We start from the raw sequence: 20,246 nt of genomic DNA, 5'->3' as shown, positions 1-20,246 counted from the left end.
TGTCTCAGCTTCTAGTTAGGAATACTGGTGCCTGGCTTTGGAGGCGTTTGTTTTGGTTTGTTTGTTTCTTTTTCTTTTTCTTTTTTTTTAATGACTATAGTCAGAGAAAAGAAGGTCACTGATAGCTTCTAGTAGCTTGAAACTCGACGTCTACAGTACAAAGCAGAATGCCCCTCCCCTGCCGCCGAATATGCTCAAAAATTTCAGTAATGCTAAGCTTAAGAAATGGTGGTCACATAGAAACATGCATCTATATTATTACCATCTTATTCACTCTTCAATAAACAGAGACATGAGGACAGATTTAACTCAAGCATGTTTAGCTCAGTGAGGTACATGTAAATGTGTCCCCAAAACAGAAGTTCTACCTGCTCAGCAGGGTCTTTCACCATGCAAATTAAATGCTAAATGTGAAGCCAGCTTTGCTATAACCTCCCAGCTGCATATTTTCTCTCCCTCCTGGGGATAAAAAAGAAAATGTAAAAAAAAAAAAAAACACATTTGTTTACAGTAGACATTACAATAAAATTGTTTTTACTATGACAGGAAATCTTCACACATTTTCAAAAGTCACTTTACATCCGAATGCTGCCCCCTCCCAGTGCACCCCTCACACAGTCCCCCCCTCTATCCCCCTTCCTCTTCTCTTCTGAGAGGGTGGAGGCTCCCTTGCCTGTCCCTCCACCCTGGCCTGTGAAGTCTCTGCAGGGCTAGGCACATCCTCTCCCACTGAGTCAGACGAATCAGCCCAGTTAGGGGACGTGCTGTGCAGACAGGTTGCAGCCTTAGGGACAGCCCGGCTCCAGTTGTCAGGGACCCATGTGAAGACTGAGCTGTGGATCTGCTACATATGTGTGGGGACAAGTTCAGTTGTTAATTGTAGCCTTGTAAATGTCTGTATATCATGCTAGGTAACTGATTAACAAAATAAAATGATAGATTTAAGAAAGAAAGCTTTCTTTAACTTTATTGAAGAATGATAAACCCAAAGACTTAAGGCATGGTCTTTGCAGTGGAGACTTAAGAGAACTGTGATATGTTTGGTTCCACTGCTAGGTATTGCTGAGCAATTTACTCAACTCTTCTTTATTTTCATATGTAAATGGAATAATAAAAGAACTTACATGATTGTTCTTGTGAAAAGAAACTAGTTAATGTCTGTCAGACACTTAGAATAGTGCCTATCATAAGCTTTATCTTGTATATATCTCGTTCATCAGACAACACAGGTGGAATCAAATGTCTGTTTTTCTTACTCCCTCAGTGGAGTAAGAAACAGTGGAGAACTGTTTAAAGGCAGGAACTGAATCGTTTTCTGCTTAAATTTTACTAAAATGTATGTATTCAACGTTACAAGTCATTGACATTTTAGTTAAGTTCACACTGTGGCCAATTTTTATAAAACCCTTGAGCTAGGGATGGGCTTTTATTTTTCTTGTGACAGGATTTTGTAGTGTGGCCAAGGCCTGAATCTCACTATGTTGACTAGGATGGCCTCAAACTCTCAAGTGTTGGAACCAGCTTTAGTTTTTGTATTTTTAATATGAAAAAAAATGGGAAGGAAAGGTGAGTGACAGGTTATAGGTCCACAAGGCCTGATGTAGTTGCTGTGTACAGTTACTTCTCAGAACATGCTAGTGACTGGGAATGTTTATGCTACTGTAGTATGGTAGTTTGCCAGTCAATATTAGAGTGAAAGATAGCAGTTGAGAACTGGAGTTAGAAAGAATGTTTGTGGATAGCACTGAGTAGAGAAGGAAGTCCATGATTGTGACCACTGGTGATTACTTACAAGGAAAAAACCAAACCAAAACAAAACAAAGGGCAGTAGCATTGTAGAAGTAGCAAAATCAGAGACATCCAAAAACGACTTCCTCATTTGGAAATGGGGTTAGGACTGTTTTAGGACCCTGTATCTTTCTGCTGTGTTTAAAAAGTTAGACTCAAGAGGGATATTGAGATTCATAGTTGCTAGTTTTTATAGTTTGCAAGGACAAAAAAATTTTAAGTATTGATGCATGTTTTCAAGATTAATTTTTAAAAATGTTTTAAAATTGTGTGTGTGTGTGTGTGTGTGTGTGTGTGTGTGTGTGTGTGTGTGTGTTTGAATGAATGTGAGTATATATGTGGGTGTACTATGGCTCAGCAGTGGGGTCAGAGGACAGCCTCTGACCTTGTTTACTACTTTGTATTGCAGACCAACTGGCCCACAGCTTCTGGGGATACTGCTGTCTCTGCTTTGCCACAAAGCACTGCCTTCTATCTTTCTTTAGGAGTATTGAAATTACAGACCCACAAAACCACATGTCAGCTTTGCAGAGGTTCTGAGATTTGAACCAGGGCTTCATGCTTGTTTGGCAAGCACACTACCCATTGAACCATCTTTCTAGTTCAGTGTTCTATATTTAAGATCAGCACATGAAAAATAATTCTTTAACTTTAATTTTATGAGTATGGGCATTTCACATGCACATATGTATGTGTATTACATGTATGCCTGGGGGCAGTGAAAGCCAGAAGAGAGTGTCAGTTAGATCCCTAGGAACTGGAGATTCATACAGTTGTGAGTTACCATGGAGGTGCTAGGAATTCAACCCAGGTCCTCTGGAAGAGCAGCTCGTGCTCTTAACCATTGAGCCACCTCTTTGGTCCCCTAGTGTTCTGTAATTAGAGATCTATTTACTTATTTTTTTTCTTTTTGTACTTTTGTGTATGTGAATGTGTGCTCACATTTATACAGGTACACAAAGGAGTTTGCAAAGGCCAAAAGGAGGTTAGGTTCCTCAGAGCTAGAGTAACAGGCATTTGCAGAACACTGGGCTTGTTCTGCTGATGCTGGGATCTGAACTTTGGTCCTCAAGATTGAGCAGCAAGTGCTCTTAACCACTGAGTCATCTCTCCAGCCCTGTTCTATATTTTTGTGAAGTGGTTCTCCATGCTTTATGTTTTGAAGGAGATTTAATAAACATTAAAAAAACCCACAAAAGTGGCTAATTGTATTTATTTTTTATAATAAACAGTAAATGCTTTTAACCATCTTCATACATGCTGTGGAGATAGTAAAGTCTTAGCTACTGCAAATTCAAACCAAATTCTACATATTTATTACTATCCACCCTCCAACTATCCTATTTTTTATTTAGGGTGCTAGGATAATTGCCTTAATAACTGATTTCAAGTTTCTACTTGTTTTAAACTGTATGCATCTCTAAGCTAATATTTGAATTTGTGATAAATATTGATAGTTTCTATAGTAATTGAAAGTTGGCTGAATGTTTATCATCTGAAGTGATCTCTGGAGTGTTTAAAGCAATTCTTTTATTTTGTAGATTGGTTCTTTACTTAAAAATGATGAAAATTGGTAGTGGTTACAGGAGAAATGGCTCAGTGCTCTGACTTCCACCCCTTTCCTTCTAGATAGACCCTTCTGCATCTCCTGTAGGTGCTGTGCGTCTCTCCACCTTCCGGGGATAGAGGAGGAAATTCTGTTCATGTAGAACACACCTTGTGAAAATTGCATGTCAATAATAACAGGGTTATCTAAAGGAGCTTGTTAGAAAAGAAAGAAAAAAGAAAAGAAAAATAGAGAATATTGTGCTATTTTAGTTCTGTAAGGTAAGGCTTTCTTTCTTCACCGTACATTCTTAGTATATGCAGTGGTTGATCTTCCATTTTAGTATGATTATTAGCTGGTGTTTGTTTTGTTTTACTTTCGGTTGGTGCCTTTCACAATAAGTGCAAGTTGTTGCATAGTATTTAATCCACTGAACAAATAAATAAATTGTTGCATTTTGCAGAAAAGATTTTTGTGTGTGTTGTAGGGATAGTTATTATCTATCTTATTCAGTGCATTCTCACACGTTTTTCTCTATTCAGATGTGGCAATTAAGCCATTCTAAATAATCTGGCAGCTATGATGTTGGTATAAGAAGTAGTGGCTTTAAGTTAAAGATGGTGTATCTTTATTCTGCCACTAATGTATAACATCTTTATTATAATAATATGCCAGAATATCCTTTTCTCATCTATAAAACAATGAATGACTTCTATATAGGGTTTTGTTAGTATTAAAAAGGTAATATTTAAGCTTGTCCAGCATTGTGTCTGGTACACCTGATGTTCAGTAAATATTTATCATATTATATTTGGTTGTGAGCCTAGCCTTTAACGGCTGAGCCATCTCTCCAGCCCAATGTTTATCATATTAAAAACCAGACCACAGTGTACTTTAGCTGCCTCCCTACTTCTGGGATTAAAGGCATGAGCCACCACTTCTCAGCTTTAGGGTGAGCTTAATAAAACTCTAAAGTCACGGAAACTTAGAATAAGAGGAGGCTATCACAATCTAAGCCTCACTCCCCTTAGAAGGGTTGTTTTATTCTCCAGTGCCTTGGCAGGCGTTTAGACCTCACCTGCTGTTGAGGGTTTTCTTTGGGCACTCATTGTGATGGGTTTTCAGCGACCTTCTGAGTTGAATAAGGAGGTTCAGGCTAGGCTCCTGTAAGAAATGGCAATGGAGATAGGTCGTGAAGGACGAGATAGAACGTGAACATTTACAGAGTTTTTAATACCAGGAACCAGGTGGGACAAGGAGGAGGAGCAGGGCTGTCTCAGGAAGACAGGAATATGGATACTCCATGAGGCTGGGTGAGGACGGTACAGAAGTGACGAAGTGCAAGTTTCTTGCAGTGTGACTTTCTATAGCCATCAGATGAATTATTAAAAATGTAACTGTGATATGATCAAATTTGCATCAGGAATTATAGCAGAACAATCAGCAATAGAAAGAAGCTTCTTTTCCCATGAACTTCAGATTGTTTTAAGTATGTAATTTAGTATTTAAATCAACTTAAAAATACTTTAAAAGTGGATTGGAACATGGGCACAGAACAAGTTGCAAAAATGCTAGGCAGATTTGGCAGAGTAATTTCTAAACAGGAAAAAGTGGTCCTGAAATTTATATTTCAAAGGCATTTCATAAAGGAATTTTGAAGAAACTAATAGTAGATCTTGGTTAATTAATCAAGTACTAGTATTATAGATTTAGATATGAAGAGAAAGTAAGAGATACAGAGAACAGAATGAGATTTAAAATGCAGTTGGTGTTCTAGAGAAGACTTCCCAATTAATTATTTCTAGTGCACACCCTCTGAGAACCATCCACAGGTATGGAGAGGCACTCACTAGGAACAGTGGGAACCTCAGGACACTTATAAAGGGGCAACCTTAATTTTATACAGCTAGACTTTTTATAAAGACGAACGATTTACATAGGTAAACTGAGTCGTTTATAACCATATCCTTTAATAAAGGGGCTTCTAGGAAACATTTTTAAGATAGAAGGAAGTTGAACTCAGAAGGAAAGACTGAAGTACAAGAAGGGTGAACAAAAAGATGGAAATATGAATGACTATTTGTAAATTCCATACAACTTATTTTAACAGCAGCTATCAGCTTGTTCAAAATCTTGTGCTTCCATAGTCAACCATCGCAGACAGTAGCATAAGAATTTTTCAAAAGAAGCTGTAATCTTAGTCCTCTCTCAAGATTATTTTCATCTTACAAATGTCTCTGATAATGATTTGAAATGAATGAATGTCTTTTTTAGAAATATATTTATTTGCAGGCTGCTGAGCAAATTTTAAGTTAGAATAAGAAAATTTCAAATGAATCTAATGGAACTCCATTAACTGACCTTGCTCTGTAATGATCAGTCTTAACTGTCAGTGTTTTTACCGCTTGCATTTGGAATTTACTAGTGAGAATACTTAGCTTTCATACACACAGCTTTTCACAATTTAAATACTTATCTTCCCTAACTCAGAGGTTGTAAGGTCCTGTCCTGGTTTTTATTTTATATTTGGCTCTGTAATGTATGGAGAACTCAACCCCACATTAAAACGCTTGGTCTCAGATATTTGATTGACTGTAGGATGTCATACAGATGATATGGCTTATTCTTACTTATTTACACAGTAGTAACACTGTATTGTAAAATCAGTAATTGTTAACTTAAGTTGAACTAAAGCAAGATTTTTATGTAAGACAAAAGACAATACCAAAGAATCTTGGTGCGAGATATATACATATATATCCCCAAGCCATGTTAGAGAATTTAAACATAATAATTTCTTTAGAATAAACCATATTATATTGATTCGCTAATTATTTATATAGGTTTTCTACACAGTGAGTTCTCTTTTTTTCCACAATGAATTCTTTGAAAATGTATGAAAACATTGTTTCTTGTTGAAACATGAGTATGCATATATTCTTTCTGTGGAATTTTTAATCCTGGTTTCTATTTTGAGAGTAAAGCTGTAGAAATCTCTGCCATGGTTTTTGTGGATTATGAAAATAATCGAGAAGCTGTAATTATAATAGACGGGTTCTCTTAATGTCTCGTTGAGTCTTTTCCTCGGTGTCACCATAGTTAGTAAAATGTGATTGCACTGTAGAGGGCTTTTCTCTCTAAGGGAGACCAGTGATCCCTTTAAGGGTCATTGTGAATTTTTTGTTGTAATTGCAGAATGAGTGAGTTTGAATATGAAGGAAGAAGAGCCTAAATAGGAGAGATGTTCTGGGGCTGCCCTTCTCTACGAAAGGTAATTCAGAAAGCATCTGTTGTAGCTGTTTTTACCATCTTTATTTTGCTTAAAAGCAAACATAGTAGGCAGTTTTCCTTAGTTGTTGGGCAATGACGTCAGTTTGACTAGATTTATGATACTGAAAGCTTATTGGTAGGAACTCAGTAAGGGCAGCATTTTTAAGTTTATCCAACTTTTTTTTCTTTTTGAATTCACGCAAAATGACACAAACGGAGGCCAAATAGATGGTTAGCATTATTTCTAAGCAATCTAGCCTTTCATTGGAAAAATCTTGCAGTAATTATCCATTTCCTTTTAACTGTATTTCCTTTTACATGGTAAGAAGTCTTTAAGCTTAAACCAAAATTGTTCTTCCTTGTCTAAGTTTTCTCTATTTGGAATCTTTCTTGTAGATCTCTATTAAACCAAACTTTTGGATCATAGTGGATTTGTCTTTAGTCTTTGTTCTTTTGAGAATTTCTTTGTATCAAGGTTACAGAACTGATTGCGTAGGATTTCACTCATTTTGTTAAATGGATTTGATTGATAAGGTAAAAAGTATTTGGCCAGACACTGGAAGACAACCAAATATAGTAAGAAAACGAACAGTTTAGCTAAAAATATTTTTATCAAAAAATAGAAATTTATAAACTTTTCACATGTTTATTAAGAAAAAAATAGAAATATTCTACCAACAAGTAGATATGAAAATGTGGTATATATACATAGAATTCTACTCAGTTGTAAAGCAAAATGAAATTGCATAAAAGGGGTTAGATCTGAAAAGTATATTAAATGAAGTAACCCAGACTTAGACAAAAATTATATATTCTCTCTCATATGAAGTTCCTAACTTTAAATGTTTGTATGTATAGAAAAAAAAGGAATGTAAGAGCGGGCATAAGCCATGAAACTAGATAGAAGGCTGCCTCAGGTAGGCTTTACTGCTGTGAGCAGACACCATGACCAAGGCAAGTCTTAGAAGGACAACATTTAATTGGGGCTGGCTTACAGGTTCAGAGGGTCGGCCCATTATCATCAGGCCAGGAGCATGGCAGCGTCCAGGCAGGCATAGTACAGGAGGAGCTGAGAGTTCTACATCTTCATCTGGAGGCTGCTAGGAAAATACTGACTTCCAGGACAAGGATATTAATACTAAAGCCCACACCCACAGTGACACATCTACTCCAACAAGGCCACACTTCCTAATAATGCCACTCCCTGGGCCAAGCATGTTCAAACCATCACAGAGGCAACAAGGTGGGAAGACATGCTGAGCAAAGGGGTTGGAAAAAAGACAAATGACAGGAAAGCAAGTGGGAAGGAGGCTCCTGGAGGCGGAGCGGACAGAAGAGGAGGAGATGAAAGAGAAGAGGCAGGGAAGAGAAAGAACACAGTTTGTTGGGAAACATATCATAATGAAACCTGATAATTTATAGGCTAGTAAATCTTTTTCAAAAGACAGAAATATAAGCCTATGGAGACAGCATATCAAGTGAAGACTGTTGATACACAATTGTTGTTGTAAAAATACAAAAATAAAAATGTATTGTGGTCTTTTTACCCGCTACGTCCTCACCACAGTGCCCCAGATATCTGCTAGATATCTGGGCGGAAACACATCCCAGCCGCACACTTTCCTACACTCAAACCCTCACATAAAAGAACACACAACACAATAATCTTAGATCCAATTGGTAAGAAATAATTGCCCACTTAAACATATAAAGCCCAGTACCATCCATCCCTTAGGAACATTGATAACAACCTGTAAATACACAGAGCAGAATCTTAACATCACCTGCCATGGCTTCTCTCCCTCTCCTCCGCCCTGTCTCCTCCTCTCTCCCCTAGTCTCCTCCTCTTCCTTCAAACTTCTCTCCTGCCTATCCTTCCTTCTCCTCCAATGACAGGCCTCCTTCTATCCTGTACCTGCCTCACCTGTGACATCATCCTACACACAGTCAAGACTGAAATGGCTCAGTAGCGAGGCTGTTAGACTGAAGAGTATTCTGAGTTCATTTCTTATTGATTCTTTATTGCTGCCTTTGATAACAGAGGGTTATCATTCATTCATTCATTCATTCATTCATTCTTTCACAGCTCTTTTCCCAGACGAGTTGAGTAAATGCTGACCGTACATGAAGAGTAGAAACCAGAGTTAAATTGATTCCTTAGGAAAAACATTCCTCGAATAAGGTACACCCGTGGTGCAACTGTCCCAGTTTTAGAAAACAACATGGCAAGCAAAAGAAAGGAGACAAGTGTGTATTTCTTTTTTCTTTCTCTTGTCCGACTTGTATGTTAAGTCACCTATCTGAAGCTCAGCATGTGTAGCTCTGGAAAGCACTTACCTAGTGCCGTATGAGACCTTCGGTTCCATCCTCAGTGGCATCCTCCCTCAAACAAAAAGTATGCATGCAGATATGACCTAAGTAAATTTCATCATATTACTTAAAAACAGATCCTAGATAATTCTGGTAATAGAGAAATACTTCCTTTGAATGTCTTTGTCTTTCTAATATGTTTTTCCTCATAAATTGTGACCAATCTTTAGATTTACTTAATGTAGTTAATTGTCGTGCTGGAGTTGAATGCAAGGCTAGTGCATAATAGGCAAGTACCCTATTATTGAGCATACATACATCTTTAGTCCCCCAAATTTTTAAAATACATTTTATGATTTAGTACTGAAAGTATTTAGCAATTTATTTTTTAATGATGGATGAGCTTCACAAAATTACTTGGTATCTTAATTAGGGTTACTCTTGGTGTAATGAAACACCATGATCAAAAGCAACTTGGGGCTTACTCTTCCACATCATAGTCCATCACTGAAGGAAGACAGGGCAGGAACTCAAACAGGGTAGGAGCTGATGCAGAAGGGGTGCTGCTTAGTGGCTCACTCATCGTGGTTTTCCCAGTCATTTTTATAGAACCCAGGAATGAGACCACCCCCAGTGGGTCAGGCCTTCTTTCATCAATCATTAATTAAGAAAATAACCTTCAGACGGATGCTATGGAGGCATTTTCTTAACCGAGGTTCCCTCCTTTCAGATGATTCTAAACATGTGTCAAGTTGACCTAAAACTAGCCAGCACGGCTTGGTTGAGTCCAACAGTTTTAACATCTGATGTGTTTGAGCTCCCTGCATACTGTTTTAGTATTTTTGTGATAGCTTTCATGCTGCTAGCCTAGCTGTTCTTGAAGTGCTGCCCATTAGAAATATGTAAAAAAAAAAAATTGCAGTGCATCAAGACAGTATTTAGTAAGTTAGATACTAAAGAAATGCATACTTTTATGTTTTTAAAGAATTCAGTAGTGAAGGATGTTAAAGGTTGAGGCTCAAACTTTATACTCATCCTCATATAGGAAAATTTATTTTTATGAAAGGATAAATGATTGTGTTTTCTGTCCTGTGTGTGAAGACCTAGATGGTTGGAAATGAATTATGAATGATAGTGAGTGAAGTAACCTGTGTTCAAGACTCTTTCCTTGAATAATGTAGACTCTGGTTATCCATTGATAATTTTGCAGGAATAAGAAATAGGCATGCCCAACTTGATACTCTGCATATTCTTTAGACAAGGAGGATACTAGCTGGCAGACCTTCCAGAAGGCTAGCGAGTCCTTCACATTTATTCTATTACTGTCACTCAGATTCCGATGAGCAGACTAAATCCCTGCGTTCAGTTCACTTATCTGTCTCTGAAGTTTGACGCTGTAAATCAGTGATGTTCACACTTCACTGTGTGTCAGAATCTTCTAGAGAATTTATTTCAGAACATATTTCTGGAAACTTCACCTTTAGAGTCTCTGATTTAGTAGATCTGATGATCTACTAGAATTTATATTGCTAAGTTCCCAGATGCTGTTGGCTCAGCTACTCTCTTTGACTACAAACATTTTAATAAGGCCAAAGAACAGACATGGCACATTAATTTAAGGAAATAAGGCACACTATTTAACTCAAAACTTTAAAAAACAGTCTTTCTGGATGCTGTTTATTACATTAAGGAAGCCCCTTCCCATAAATATTGAATTAATTTTTTTTCTTTTTTCAACTTCTTTAGTCAAAACATTTTTTTCTAAATTTGATAATTGGCTTCTTCTGAATTAATAGACACACTAACCCCTGTTGTTGGACTGGAAGTCACTTTTGGATTAGTAGAAATTAATACTTTATTTTACTTGAAATTTCAAGCAAAGATAGATTTAAAAAAACAATTTTGTATTGATTCTTTACTAAGATACCACAATTGCTTGAACAATTAAAACTTTTATAAACAGTCTGAGGTCAGTACAACCCCTGGCTTGCCATTACCACTGTGTCTGTTGCTATGGAAACTCACCAGGGACTAGCAGTGTTAAGGTTGTAAGGACCACACCTGGCTTATTTGCATCCAATTTAAGTTGAAAAATTTCTAAAAGAATGAAAGGTCTCTCCTGTGCCAGTGGACAGCCACAAAGAACTTGTCAGTTTGTGGCCTTCAGTGTGAATGAGTTTTTCTCTTCCTGGAGGCTTTTAGTGAATGTGTTGAAGCTCATGTTTGTTCTGTGTGTCCACTTGTGTCAATGTTTTGCTACCCTTTTTGTTAAAGTGCTTTATTATTTTGTTTAGGTTTTATCGTTGGTTTATACCTTCTTGAAATTTAAAGTATGTTCCATTTTCATGAAGAACTGAAAGTAGAACGAATCATAAATTTTCCAAAAAGAAGAATCAAATTTCTCATTTGTACTCTATAGTAACATTTTAGTGAGTTCTTGGAGTTATACAGGCTTACATAAGTTGATCTCTCTCTTTCAGCATTAAACAACACACACCAACACCAAATCCTCTCTCACACACCATTCTCACCAAATGACTGAAATCCCAATTAAGTTTTGGACTTAAAAAAGCTAGAAAACTACTTATTTTTATGAGTTTCCAGCCACATTTAAGACATCTTATACCTGACTAGGAGAACACTACAGTAGAAAACATTTCTAAAGAGAATGATAATTAAATCCAGTCTTCATGATTCAAGCTTGAGACTCTTATCTCATGAAAAATAATAAATATTAAGACTTAATTGCTCAGCTTAGTGTAACCCGAACTCTTTAGTTTCATCAGTTTCCATAACTGTTAGTGCCTTGGCCTTCTCCTGGTTTATTCATGGTTTATATAATGGGAGCATTGCCTAGCTATAGAGTTTTATAAGAAATACATATACCTATATAACTGTCAGATATATTCTAGACAGATAGGCAGCTAAAGTAGTCATATTCTTATTGCTGTAACAAAATACCTGATAGAAGCAACTGTAGCAGAGAAAGTTGTGTTTTAGTTCACAGTTCAAGAATCGCGTGATGATGATGAGCAGTGAACTAGCTCTAACTATGGCAAGAGTGTGTGAGGTCATACATCACACTGTATCCAAAGTCAGAGGGCAGCGAGAGGGGAACTGCTACCTGCTAAGTTTGCTTTCTTCTTTTTTTCCTTCCTATTCAGTCCATGATCCCAGTCCATGAGATAATGCCACCCACATTCAAGGTGGATCTTCTCTCAGTTAAACTAGTCTGAAAGCACCTTCACAGATATGCTCAGAGGTACATGTGTTTCCTAAGTAACTGTAAGTCCAGTCAAGTTGATAATAAAAAATAGCTATCATGTAGTAGCATACTTAATGAGATGCATGTCAGTAATTTTGACTGAACATTCTAAGCTACAAAATAAATAGTTTAACTAATTACATATTTGACTTTTATTTAAACCTCTTTAAAATAAAAATGTGTTTATGTGTCTGTAGTGTATAAGTGCATGTTTGTGTATGTACGCTCATATTCATGCCTATGGAGGCCAGAGGATGATGTTGGTGTCTTCTTCTTCCTCAATCACTTTCCACTAGTTTTTTGAAATAATGTCTTACCAATTTGTTAGACTGGCTTATTCACCTGTCTTCACCCACCCAAGTCACAAACGGAGCTACCATTTTTGTTTGCTTTTGCTTTTTTATGCAGGCACTGGCAATCTAAATTCAGGCCTCACATTTTTGATCGTGTGCACCACTAAATTGGACTTATTCAGAATTCATGAACTAGGAATATAAACTTCAAATTATGTGGATGAGAAAACGAAGTTTGGTTATGTAAACGTATGGTTAAACTAATTACAAAAGAGCTATTTGATATTAAAATATATGACAAGTGAAAGTCAGTGCCTGTGCTAATTCCGTTGCTGTTTGAGGCTCTTGGTGCTCTCTGCTGATCAAGATTCTTGAGACTTGAAGACACTATAATAGTCACCCTGCAGTGCAGAATTACCACACTATGTGTGCCAAGTACTGACCTTTTCCCATTTTCTCAATACAAAATGTGATCTTGTATTTTTTAAAGACTATTTTAAAATTACTAAAAACCTGTATTGACCTATTTGTGTCATTTCTTAAACAGTTTGATGCTTAAAATTTGAGAAAGGTGAATGCTAAAATTGAAAATGAGGTTTTGGGTTTGGTTAGGAGAATGCACCTAACCAAAGAAAATCTTTAGGCAATTTTTATCCAGCTTCATGGTACAACACCTTAAAATATATGCTCCAAGGATTTTCTCTTTAATTGCATGTTCTTCAGTAAGGTCAGATTGTAAACTTTGTTTTGCTAAGGAGGAAATGGGCATAAGAGAAATGCTTACCTAAAAGAGCTAGATATGCCCTGGTGACTAGTCTAGAGCTCCCTATTATATGTGACTTTATCCCCTTAAAGTGTTAGTTATTTTACACAGCTTACTCAGTTTTGCCTTTTTCTCTTTTTGTATTCTTAGACTGGAAAAGTAAGAAGAGCTTTCCTGCCCTTTTAATTACCAAACTACTCTCAATTTTCAGTGAAACAATTCAAAGAAAGAATGCAGTCTTTCTATACCTGGTAAATATTTTCTGCTAAGTAAAACTATTTATTTAGTAGCCACTGATAAACCCAGGTGTTATGGTGATTACCTTTTATTTTATGGATTGTCTATTAAAATGACTTATCAAATACATAATTTTTCATTTTAGTTCTGAAGTCTGTTTAAGATTTATTGATGTTTTGGAATGATGCTTGGGGTGCCTGTGACCTAGCAAGCAATAGAAATAGAGTCAAGTTAGCTTTAGGATTTAGTATGTCATTTGTGTTTTATTTTCATAAAACAGTAGCAGTAATCTTTGATGGTAATTTAGTAGAAGTACTTTGTGACTAATCGTTTTATAAAATCTAATGAGTAAAATATTATTTAACATTCATTTAAACAATGATCTAAGATTAGAGAAAACAAGTAACTTGTTTAAAGAGATTCAGCTAGGTAGCAGAGAGCTTAAACAGACTCGATCAGAATCTTTTTGGGGGGGCGGGGGGTTTATGATTTTTTTTACCCTTTTCAATTTCTTTAAATATGAAGTAATATGTCGAGTATTTAGGAATAGAGAAGACACTAGTTTCATGTCGTAAAATACTTTACCTGTGCTAACAATACTGTTGGCAGCTCTTTGCTGGCTGGTATATATATTACCTACAAACTTGATAGTATTATTGTGCCTGTTTCTACTATACATCAAAAGTGTAAGATTAGAGGAAATAGGGGGGAAAAGAGAGCATATATAAATTATTTGGTCCTTTTTACAAGTTACAGTTTTCTTCAGTGTTTGGTAACTCTAAATATTTGTGGATTGTTGCAATACTCTGAAATGTATCTTCCTGGGAATTGTCATAGAGTGCACACATGGACAGAGAGATATATCTTTGCCTTTGTTTATAGTTTAAATCTTCTGGAGAACATATTGTTTCAGTATTAAAACATGAAGAAAAGCAATCTTAAGACGTTTTACCATGTACAACACACATACCTTCTGGCTTATGATTAAAATCTCGTTAGAAGACAAATATCCATAAGTATCCACTTTTATTCTTTTCATGCATTAGGAGAAGGATTTCGACAGTAGCATTTATTGAATGTTTATCAAGAGATTATAATACCAAAATTATTTTTATAAGTCCTGGTTATTTTAAAATAACATTCTCACTTTAGGAACACCCTTGGATACACTCTCCCTTTCTTACACGGGCAGGCTTAAGTTTACAAGCCATATGAATTCCTAAGGATGCCACAACAGAACAGCACAGCTGCAGTAGGGACTTACTGCCTCTTAGCTCTAGGGCATTGGCTCTCAACCGTCTTGACTAGGACTCTTTAGTACAGTTCTTCATGTTGTGGTGACCCCCTGCCCCCAACCATAACATTATTTTTGTTGCTACTTCATAACTAATTTTGCTACTGTTATGGATTATAATATTAATATTTTTTTAGAGCTAGAAGCTTGCCAAAGGGGTCATGACCCACAGGTTGAGAACTACTGCTCCAGAGCCGTTAGTCCAACATAAGGTACTAGCAGGGTTGGTTTCTTCTGAGGGCTGTGAGAAAGAATCTGTCCGTGTCTCTTACCTCCCTTCTGTGTTGTCTTTGTTCAGATTTCCCCTTATTATTAGAAACACTAATGACTTCATCTTATTTGGTTGGTTTTAGTACAGTACTAAGTTCATCCTGAACCACGTCTCCAACCAAATCATTTCATGTTAACATCATTTTTAAAAGCCCTATTTCTAAAGTTAGGTCCTGTTCACTGGCAGAAATAGGATCATTCCATAGCAGATAGTGTTTCATTCAGCATTTTCTCCCCGACCTACCTATGGTCCTCATTTCAAATAGTTGTATTTAAGGCATTGCTTTATACGTCTCCCTGTGTTCCATGGTAGAGTATAGAGGAAACCCAAAAACTTACTATAGTAGCTCTAACTTTAAAACTGCCACAGAACTTGATAAATTTTCCTTTGTATCTTTCTGTGGAATGCTACGTCTCCTCTTGAACTGACTTAACTTGTTCCATGATGGACCCTGAAGAAGTGCCACAGAGGGAAAAGCTTCCCGACTTAGGGAGCCCCAGGCATTCCTCCTGGCACGCAGCTAACCCTCCGTTACAGCTTGGAATGATGGGTGATGGTGAGCCGCACACTGTGTCCAGTTCCTTCTCCTGCTGTTCAACCGCTTCTTCTTTGCAGTCTGATTCTTATCCGGAAGACTGATGGTTTTATTACACTTGTCAGGGATCTTTTGTTGTCCTCATCATTGATCTTGTTTGGAAGATTCTCATCTTCAACTCTTTTTTTTGTTTGTTTGTTTGTTTGTTTTGTATTTGTTTTTGGTTTTGTTTTGTTTTTTTCCGGAGCTGGGGACCGAACCCAGGGCCTTGCGCGTGCTAGGCAAGCACTCTACCGCTGAGCTAAATCCCCAACCCTCATCTTCAACTTTTGCTGTCATATTGAAAGCATAGAATTCCAGTGAGTTCTTTGGTAATAATGTATCTCTCTGCTTTTCTTCAAGCTTGTACTCCCACGTTTCCTGGACCATTCATGCATTATCTCTCTTACTCAATAGGCCCTGGTGATTGTTGATGGTGATCTTGTTCTCCTTTGCGCTCTTGTCTACATTAGAAACATTGGGGGTGCTGGTGGCATCAATGTCAAAAGTGACTTCAGTCTGAGAAATATCAGAGGGTACAGAAGGTAGGCCTCTGAGTTCAAATTTTTCCATGTAGGTTGTTGTTGGTCATGGTTCTTTTACACTTCATATGTCATAATGAGCATACCTGCAGGTTGTAAGTAAGAGCAGGTAGTAAATGAAGATCTGTGTCTAGTTGATAGAAATGATAATATTATGCTTGATGTGGACAGTCATGACTCCACCAGCAGTTTCAGTACCGAGGAGAAGAGGAGTGACATCCAAGAAGAGCAAATCCCGAGCGTTGTCTCCAGATGGAGTTGTCTCAGACAGCTCCTGGACAGCTGCACTGTAAACAACAGCTTCATCGGGGCTAGTGCCCAGATCAGGTCTTTTCCATTGAAGAAGTCTCATAGAACCTTCTGAATCCTGGGGTTCTGCTAGAACCAACCACCCAGACTGTATCATGGATCTGTGACTTGTCTAGTTTGGCGTTTCAAAGGGGCTTTTCTACAGAGTCCAGAGGGCCACAGTCCAGAGGGCCACAGAAATAGGTCAGCATTCAATTTGAGCAAATTCTTCAAATTGAGCAAAGGTAATGGTAAGGGTAATAGAGTTAATGAAGTCAGTTCCTCAAAGAGAGAATCAGTCTCATTCCCAGCTTAGGTCCTGGAGAAGAGGGTACATGCCTGTTTGCCAGCAGTACATAGACTTCTCTTGTTTTCACTGATGTTCTTGTGTTGCATTTATTTTTCTATTTGAGACAGAGTCACACTCTCTAGATAAGGCTGGCCTTGAATTCACTATGTATGTAGCTAAGGAAGGCCTTGAACTCTTGCCTTCTGAGTGGCAGGATTATACCTATGTCCATCATACCTGGCTTGGGTGATACTGCCGCTCAAACTCAGGCCTTCCTGCATGTTAGGCAAGCACTCCACCAACTGAGCCACGCCTTAGCCGTGTTTGCATTTAAATAGAGCAATAAAATGGTTGACCGACTAGTTGTCTGTGTTTTCTACCCGTGTGGGTGCTTCTAGCTGTAAATTAGACCTCAAAAAGTGAGGACTGACACATCAAAAATAATCACCTCCTAAATAAAAAAATCAGCATATTTCTTTCAAATCCAACTTTCCTATCTAAGCCATAAGCAGTAGCAGTAGTAGTTGGTTAGTTGTTAATTCTAAGTACATTGAGCCCAGCATCTACATCTTTTGTTGCCCACCTCTGAGAGTCATTAAAGTAAGCTGGCACTGTGAGCATAGCATTGCTAACAGTCTTTCCAACATAGACTTCTCCAGTTTGCTTCATCTTTGTCAGAACCATAGAGCACACCTCCCCTTTGTATTTATTCTACTTGGACATTAGACCTGTTTGTATCATTCACTACCATGAGGGACCAGTGCTTCTAATAGCATTATTAAACCTATGCCCTATCACACATTTGGGGTGGTTTTTGTTTGATTGATTTGGTTTGATTAGGGTTTGTTTGTTTGTTTGTTTGTTTTTGCTTGTTTGTTTTAAAGAAAAAAAACTGTGTTGTTAGGGTTCTTCACAATCTGATTCGTCAAAGCATCCTAGATTTATCACTGTGTCAGTGATCCAGTTACCATGGTCAGTGGCAGTTCCACTTTCCCTCACTTGCAGTCACCTATACAGGAGTAGGCAATGCTAAGGTCAGTGCCAAATGCAGGTCTCTTAGATGCTTGCTTGCACGTTGGTCTGGCTGGGCTGACAAGGCCACACAATCCTGAAAATGCTGATGTATTCAATGAGTCCGTTTCATAAACAGGACAGTTTGAGATAGCACATTATAGTGCCAATAAATGGTATTTTTTAAATAATGTGACAGTGCATCTAAAATAAAAATGTATGAGTTTCTAACATGTAGTAGACTCTGGGGTCATAATGTTATGTTTTTAGTAAGTCTTTCTTCAGACAATAAATGATGGCACAAACGTGAAAAGCTGAGACTCATACTTAAATTTGAGCTTTGATTAATAAAATTCAGAGGGTCCAATGTGGACTTCCCTTCCACAAGATACTCAGATGCCCATCAGAGTGCTGTGTAAATGATTGTAAGTACTCACTCTTTCATAACTCTAGACTTCTATTAATCTTTATGTTCCTATGATTAGGCATTTTTGAGAGTTTAGAAAAGCAAAGCTACACTGGCATAAAATCCACCAGCGTATGACTGTACTCATGAAGTCTTATTAATAGTAGATATATTTCATTCATTATTCTTGCTTCAGTGTATGGGATTTTGCCTGCACATATGTGTGTACACCTTGCTTTGCAGAGGACAGTGTTGGGTCTCCAGAGTTGGAGTTATGGATGGCTGTGAACCATTCAGCGTGATTTCTGGGAATTGAGCCTGGGTTCTCTGGAAGAGCAGCCAGGGCTCTTATCTACTGAGCCATCTCTCCAACCCCTCACTCTTTGTCATTTTTATTTAGGTTGTCTAAATTATGTAAAATTTGGTGAAGAATCTAAGTTTGCATCTCATTTTTACTCTTCCTAGTGCAGGTCTTTATGTTAGGGAAGCATTCCGCCATTGGGCTGCAACCCCAGAGTTTTTCTTGAAGTTTAAAAACATTTCAACTAGTTTATTTGATGCCCTAGATTCTTTTTAGATGGTAGTGACATGAAAAAACTATTGTCTGATGTCATATGTCTTCGTTGCTGTTCCAAGTGCCTAAAAAAGACAGCGACAGAGGAAGGGAGAGAAGGGAGGAAGGAGAGAATATTAAACTTATACTTATTTTTATGTCTATGTTTTAAGATTTATTTTTATGCGTATGAGTGGGTCTGCCTGCATTATACATGTGCACTATGTGCATGTCTGGTACCTATGAAAGCCAGAAAAGGGCATTGGATCCCCAGGAACTGGAGCTCTAGGTGGTTGTAAGCTGCTGTGTGAGTGCTGAGAACTGAACCTGGGTCTTATGCAAGATGACCAGTTCTTAACTATTGAGCCATCTCTCTAGACTCTAATTCTTAAATAGTATTTTATAGTTTACTTTGCTTTGTTCCTTTGTTTACAGGATTTAAATTCTCTTTTCAACACCGATAAACCTAACTCAGTTTATTAGCTATAACCTTCCTTATATAACCAGTTTTCTGATACCTACCTTGTTCTTGGGCTGAATTATGAAAGGCAGACAGAGAGATAGAGATCATTATTTTTATGACAAGTGTTAAACTGATCAGATTGGTTTTACCTTTGTTTCATTTGATTCCTCTACTGTTTTTAATTTGAAAAAAGAAGTAGGTTTCTTGTTGGTAGAAGCTCTCTGCTATTGATAGTTTCCCTAGAACACAAACAGTTGGCCATAAATGAATTGGTCAGGAAGAATACAGCATAACCTTAGTTCACTCACACCAGACAGAGGTTGTTTAAAATATAAATTATAATTTGGTTATTTTTCCTTTTAATTTCTTTTCTGATAACACTTAAACTAGACTAAAACTTTGCTCTTAGGCATAAAGTTACTTTGTGATCATGCTGAACATAAATTTTAAATTATGAAAGTTCTTTTAGGGAAAAAAAAAGAAACTGAGTATTGTACTAATTTCCTTTCTATTTCTGAATGTGGTGCTCTGACTTGGGAGGAGGGTGGGTATAGCACATCTCTGGCAAGGCAGGCATGATGTCAGGAATTTGCAGTTGCCCAGCAGTCAGGATGCAGAGCAAGAACAAGACATAGGGTTGACTGTAAAACCTTGAAGCCTCCCGCAGTGACACTTCTAGCCATGCTCCACCATCCCAAATGTTTCATAGCCTTTCCAAATAGTGCTACCAGCTGGAGTCCAAGTATTCAAACACATAATCTTAGGAGATACCTTTCACATTCAAACTCCAAAACACCACACCTCCTAATCCTTCCCAAACTGTTTCACTAAATGGGGATTAAATGCTCAAACATAAAGCTCATTCTCATTAAAACCACCACAGGCATAATTTTGAAATGTATAATTTGAATGTTACCCTTTTCAGCTCCATGTTATGCTATCATATAATAAATACTATTTTCTGTCCTTTCCATACATCTGTTCACCCATCTCGTATCTGAAGTATTTATTGGTCTTCTCTGTAAGACTATTTATAGTCCACTGATCAAATCCTAACCTAGGTGTTAAAAGAGATATGATTGA

At 37.3% G+C, this 20,246-nt stretch overlaps 1 protein-coding gene and 1 long non-coding RNA gene across 4 annotated transcripts in view; one reads left to right on the top strand and one right to left on the bottom strand.

The window, feature by feature from the left end:
- Positions 1-20,246, top strand: part of Pou2f1 (POU class 2 homeobox 1) — a 142,708-nt gene that overhangs the window by 42,022 nt on the left and 80,440 nt on the right.
- LOC148001740 (uncharacterized) lies at positions 93-8,436 on the bottom strand. The gene is made up of 3 exons (XR_015636135.1): positions 8,389-8,436; positions 4,413-4,498; positions 93-844 (listed from the first exon to the last, which is right to left on the bottom strand). It is a non-coding gene; the product is annotated as an uncharacterized LOC148001740 (long non-coding RNA).

This window comes from Rattus norvegicus, chromosome 13, assembly GCF_021556685.1.
Source record: "Rattus norvegicus strain SHRSP/BbbUtx chromosome 13, alternate assembly SHRSP_T2T, whole genome shotgun sequence".
Taxonomy (NCBI): Eukaryota; Metazoa; Chordata; class Mammalia; order Rodentia; family Muridae; genus Rattus; species Rattus norvegicus.
This window is presented reverse-complemented; position numbering and strand designations above follow the sequence as displayed.